Source organism: Rissa tridactyla, chromosome 1 (assembly GCF_028500815.1).
Source record: "Rissa tridactyla isolate bRisTri1 chromosome 1, bRisTri1.patW.cur.20221130, whole genome shotgun sequence".
Classification (NCBI taxonomy): domain Eukaryota; kingdom Metazoa; phylum Chordata; class Aves; order Charadriiformes; family Laridae; genus Rissa; species Rissa tridactyla.
In genome coordinates, this window is record NC_071466.1 from 70,812,631 (window position 1) to 70,818,630 (window position 6,000).

Consider the following 6,000-nt stretch of genomic DNA (forward strand, 5'->3'; position numbering starts at 1 on the left):
TTTAATATCTCACAGGTGTTGGGAGCCAGTATCTGATGGCGCAGAAGAGCTGAGACCCAGCAGCCAGGAGGTGCAAGGATGGACGGCACACCTAGGGTGAGCAGGAGGACCAGAGGGAGAAGGCAGGACCGGCAGGCTCACCTTACTGTAGGAAACGAGGCTCCATCCCATGCTCCTAGTAAATGCCAGTCATGCTCAAAACCTCACAAGGCTGCAGCAACAAAACTATGTTTTACTCCAGGCACAGTGGTTTTTACCTCTTGTTATGGATAATCCAGGAGGGATAAACAGAATGGACATCAGTAATATCGAAACAATTTCTCTGAATCTGTAACTAGTCAGGGACAGACAACGTGCATGGCATCTGAATACTGAAAAGGTCTGGTTTTCAGTGGGACCTCCCAGTAACACTGCAAATGGCCCAAGGAAATCACAATCAGTTTAAAGAAACTTTTGATGCAGTTACAGCTGTATTTTGAAGGCATTTTATGTATTTTTAGTGCCAGAAGACCTAAAACAAAATTCATATCCAGGCATTCAGTGGAAATGGATGTACCTATTGGATCATACCTCAGGATGTCTCGCCACATGGGGGTGAATATTTGTGGACGTAGCACGTGTCTGGACATACAGTGGGGAAGCAGCTGCATGCAGTCCATAAGGGCTCAGACAATCCACACAAGGCTCACCGAAAGCCAACCAGCCATACATTCACATTCATGTAGGAGTCCTGAGAAAGCAAGGCTGTATTTACTGCCACCACTTGGAAGTAACATGATCATGCACACCTCAGAAATACCACTACTGCGGCTTTCTGTTTACTGTGCAGAACCCAATCCACCTAATGTAGGCATCTAAGCCTAAAGGAACAGGACCTGGAAGCCTCCAAAAGCTTTTTTTGTTCTTCGTTGACTCCACAAGAAACATCAGCGCTTACTTGAAGGGTTCTATCCTCCTAGAAGACTAAAATTTAGTCTGGTCCCTGAGGCTCCGATGCAGTGGACAGTTTTTTAACAGCAGAGGTGGGTTAAGCAATCCCTGCCATGCCTCTTCCCGCACTGTTGTGTCTGCACACACAGCTCTTCATACAGCCATGCAGTGATCCAGATCAGGAAAGTGGCTTTGGCTGCAAGTACCCCAAGGGAAAAAAGAGAAACAACCTCCCCATCACTTCACCTGACCTCCTGTCACTGACTGAATGAGCCGCAGCACAGCGGACAGGAAGGCACCAGCCAGGGATGAGGACCAAGTTAGACGAGATTGAACCACCCTGATGGCTCACCACCATGAACACCCTCTCTTCTCCTTTCATCCCTCCCAGGATCTGCCCTCCCTGCTTATGCAACCTTGGGTCCAACACCATGTCTCTTCAGCCAGCCGCTTTAGATCACTAAACTGGCAGAAGAATAATCCAGCAGAAGACTAACAGCAACCATGGAGGTGGGCTGCTCTCCTAGATGGCTTTGTGAGCCTAGTGCAGTGATGCACCTGACTGGTGTATGACATGGGACCAGGGAGAATGTAGAAATGGGCAGCTGAACTCAAGCAACGGGACTCTCTTTTGAACAGCAGAAAGGGGTGAGATTGTTCCAGCCACCAGGAGAACATTCTCTCAAGCAAAAGAGGCGATTTGGGAAGCATTGCCACCCAACATGGCAGTGTAGCCATGGCGGCAGCTAATGATGGTGAAATCAGGAAGACTGGATTTCACCCCCCATTTAATTGTGGGGTGGCAGCAGCCAAATGCTTTGTGATAACAGCTGTACAAACACAGCCATGATGCTACTTGCTCATAGGTATTCCTTAAGAAGCTCTCATGACTCTTCTGCCCGGTTTGCTGGAAAATGAAGAAGCCTCTGCAGAGGCACCTGCTCAAAAGCCACTTGATGCCAGCCCCTCCAGTATTTTGTCCTGCAAGGGCTCTAAAACCCCTAGCCCTCTGCCCTGCCCAAAGGTCTTCTCCCTTATAAGTGAGTCATTTCACTGCGGCAGGCGAAGAGCTGCCAACCAGAGCAGTTTCAGGACAGAAATCCAGTCCTCCTGAGGCTTTTGGGCTGGGAGAAGGAGAGACAAATCTGCCCCTGCTATCAGTCTTACAGCAACGGGAAGGGACTCCAGTGGCTTGGTTGCCTTTCATCATCTTGCTAACTCAGACTTTTGCAACAAGAAGATAGTGCATGACCCCAAGCGCTAACCCTCATGCAGGTTTGTGTCTGGTCTGCACTGCGCGCACCTTCCTGGGTCTTTAGAGACTGAAGCATGTGCCAAGGGGTCACCCTCATGGTACCTTACAGCAGCGTGGACAGAGATACTGCTGTGATGGGTGACTCTCCTCTGCCACAGAGCAGGGGATGCTGAGGGCACCCAGACCTTCGCTGTAGGCCCTCACGGATAACTGGTTATGCTGATGTGCCTGAAGGCCACTTGCGGGAGAGCTTCACTGCTCCCTCCTCCTGGACACTGCGCCCCACGGGATTGTCCCCCAGCCAGAAGGTCTCAGTGGTGCCTCGGCATACCACAGCCAGGGGGGAGGTGGGACACCTTGCAGGGGGCAGCTACATCGGAGACACCGCAGCAAAGGTCGCAAGTGAGAACAATCCCAGCGTATGGCCTGATCTGGGCTCATTCTGCGGGCTGCATTTCCCTACCTGAACATTTGACACATGGATAATTATCAAAAGTTGCATATCAGATGGAAACCTAATTCCCTGCCTGTCCGGATAAAACACAGACAGGCAGGAACTCTGGGAGAAACCTTCCACAACACAGAAACTGAAATTTCAGCCAAGCAAAAACTTTGCATAAAAGGATTTCTGATTTTGTACACAGTCCCCTTTCTTATAGTCTGTGACCAGGTTCTGTATTATTCATAATCAAAACTTTTCTGCATAGTCCAGAACAGCTTTTAAGCAATACTCCAATTCAGAGGCACAAATCTTTGAGCACTACAACCAATTGCCCAGATGCTCCTTTTTGGTAATTACTAAAAAAATAAGGATTATGAAAAGAGTCATGAGACAAATCAAGTAAGACTGGGTGAGAATTTTGCCTTGGTAGATAGCCTTGTGCTATTAAACCAGTAACCGGAGCAGAAAGCTACTTCTAGACAGATGTAAAGGGAAGGAAAAAAAAAACAACAAGGGGGATTGACGAGTCATTAGTCTGAATTACTGGAAAATGGGCAGCAAACTGACAGGTAGCTTCCAGCAAATTTTTACTTAAAGGTTTAGCAGAACCTTCCCAGCTAAAGCTTTGAGAGGAATTTCACTCCCGATCACTAAGAAAGGCTCAGACGTTAGCCCGAGGAAGCTTCAATATTTAGAAAGCTGATGATGCAACTGTGATGGGGAAATGTCAGCAGAAGGTGGCTGCCTTTAGCAACAGGAGAGATGGCTGACAAGAAGGGAAAGAACACAAATCCTGTTCATGAAGATATTTTATTTCAGATTTCTTGACCCATATTATTTAAATAGCACGTCAGCCCAAATTAGAAAGACACAGTTTCCTTTTTGACATTTGCAATTTTGTTTCATGTTGCCTGTAATAGCGGTAAACAAATCCTGCAGTTACTGAGCTATACAGTAACTAAACCAGCTATTTTGGGGAAATTCTTCCTGTTCTCCTACGGACTCTGCCTCTTTTGGCTGCTGCCCCTGCCTCCTCACATTCCAGCCACGGCCCTGTTTATTCACGGCTGTATTTCGCCGTACCAGTAACTCACATGGAACACATTTATGCCTCTCTCCTGTCCAGTAATGGACCACACTATGAATGGCCCCTTCTGTGAGGACACGGGCGGGCTCTCAGAGCAGAGCAGCATTTTGTTGAAGGCAACAGCACACAGGTACTCTGCTGCCAGCTTTATTCCATAAATAACTACAGCATTTTTTGGGGGGAGGGAACGCGCAGTACCCCCCATCCCAGTTAAATGAGTGAATTCCATCAAAATCCCCCTCCCCTTCAGACTTCAATATTTGTCTCAAGCAGATGGCCCCATAAATAATACATCCTAGGAAACCTGATCAGTCACCTCTGGGATACGCTTGAGCTCCTGTCTCTCATCATATCATCACTAGATTAGCTCTGGGAATTCTTTTAATTTAATCCTTTTAACAGGTCATGTGCGCAAGAAGCGGTGACTGAGAAATTAGACGCGTTTGGTCGGGCTAAACAGTTGATAGCCTGGAGCTGGCAGGTCCCCACTCACTGCTTTCAGGGGGCTTTTGCCACTATGCTCAGCTGCTGACCCCTCGCTGCCCAAGCCCGAGGTAAGGGAGCCCAGGACTGATGAGGCTGAACATGAGGAGGCCGAGAGAGAGGGGCCAGGGGACAGAGTATCTGAGCAGCACCATCACATGTGGCCCAGGGGCTTAGCAGGCAAAACCATCCTTTGAGCAGAAGGGCACTTGCTGCCTTCTCCAGGAGTCAAAAATGTCATATTTATTTTAAGATGTAACACAGAAATCCATAAATTCCATTTTCTTTGTCTTTAGTACCCCTCACTTTTTCAACTTATGGGATTTTAGCAGGTGCTCAGAGAGGTCCCACAGGATTTATTCTCAGCCTCACCCAACCTCACTCCAGGCACCTGGGCAGAAATACCAAGTACCAGTGATGAGGTGGGTCCTTCTTACAGTTAACCCTGTGGTGACACCAGCCTCGGGCCTTCCTGTCCTCCTCCTCTCCCTCCCCTGCTACAGCCTGATCTCCAGGAACATCGGCAACATCGGCACAGGGGCAGTCCCGGCATGGTCCTTTGCAAGCTGAATGTCATCTCCCCAACCTCACCTGTGCTGGGAAACGTGTTTACAGCACTGCTCTGTGAACAGCTTCGCCAAAATGACCCCAGCTCAAAAAAACCACCACAACCCTTCCTCAAAGGAAAGCAAGAAAGAAAAATCTCCTTTTGCTATTGCTAAGCTGGAGCTTCCCAAGGCCTCGGTGGGCAGAGTTTTACCCGCACAATTCAGGCAGCAGCAAAGTGCGATGCAGAGGATGGAGAAATGGGACTCTTCTGAATTATTTCCCTGCCAAGAAAATTGCATTGCAGATCTACACCCCGACACCGCACTCCAGGCACGCAGCTTATACTGCTATCATGGGAACCTCCAAACAGCTCCCTCCTCTCGACTTCCCCCACCACTCAGTCCCTCTCTCCTGCTTCCTCCCAGGCACCAAGGAATGGATGCAGCTGAAGCCCTGGATGGGTTTGTGCCACCTTCACTACATGCATCCACAAGGATGGAGGAAGCCGGGGAAAGAAGCATGTCTGTAGGTACCTGCTCCCCGCAGTCACACGGGCTGCAGCAGACAAGCTCAAAGACCCGTTTCCAAAGGGTTTGGAAACCACTCTGCTTCTTTAAAAAATGGGACCGGAAAAGAAAAGCTGGGCTTGAGTCCTTATCTGGAAATGCTTGCAGGGTGCAAATATTTGAAAGTAGCACTGCTAAAGCAGAATGGCTTTTAAATCATAACAAATCATATCTTGCATTTCTGTAATGCCTTTCATCCTATGTTTTCTTCACAAACATAAACACATGAAGTTCAACAACACATCTGGCCAAGTATTGTGCTGTGTGGGAGCTTTCACATCCCAGCTCAGTAGATGAGCAGACACATGGGGTTGGTAGTGACCCCCAACCCCACATCAGACAGGATATCTGCGGCAGCGGTTGGAACGTGACCAAGATCTCCTGACCACCAGCCTTATGCTCAAGTTGGGAGATATCTTTCCCTGGTAGCCCTGTGGATTTGTTTCTCAAGAGACCAGATCACAGATCCAGAAAATAAAATCTCGAGGTGGGGGAGACTGCAGGGGACAAAGCAAACTCAACTTTTCCAGCTATCTTTTTTGAGCTGTTCAGTGTCTATCCAATACATCGGCAATGTGGAGATGTCACCCCATTTAGGTTTCTGTCTCCTGCATGCCCGGTTGGTATCCTACTGGAAACCAATTATCAAGAGACACTTTTACTGTGTGGCGAATCAGAATTTGTTATT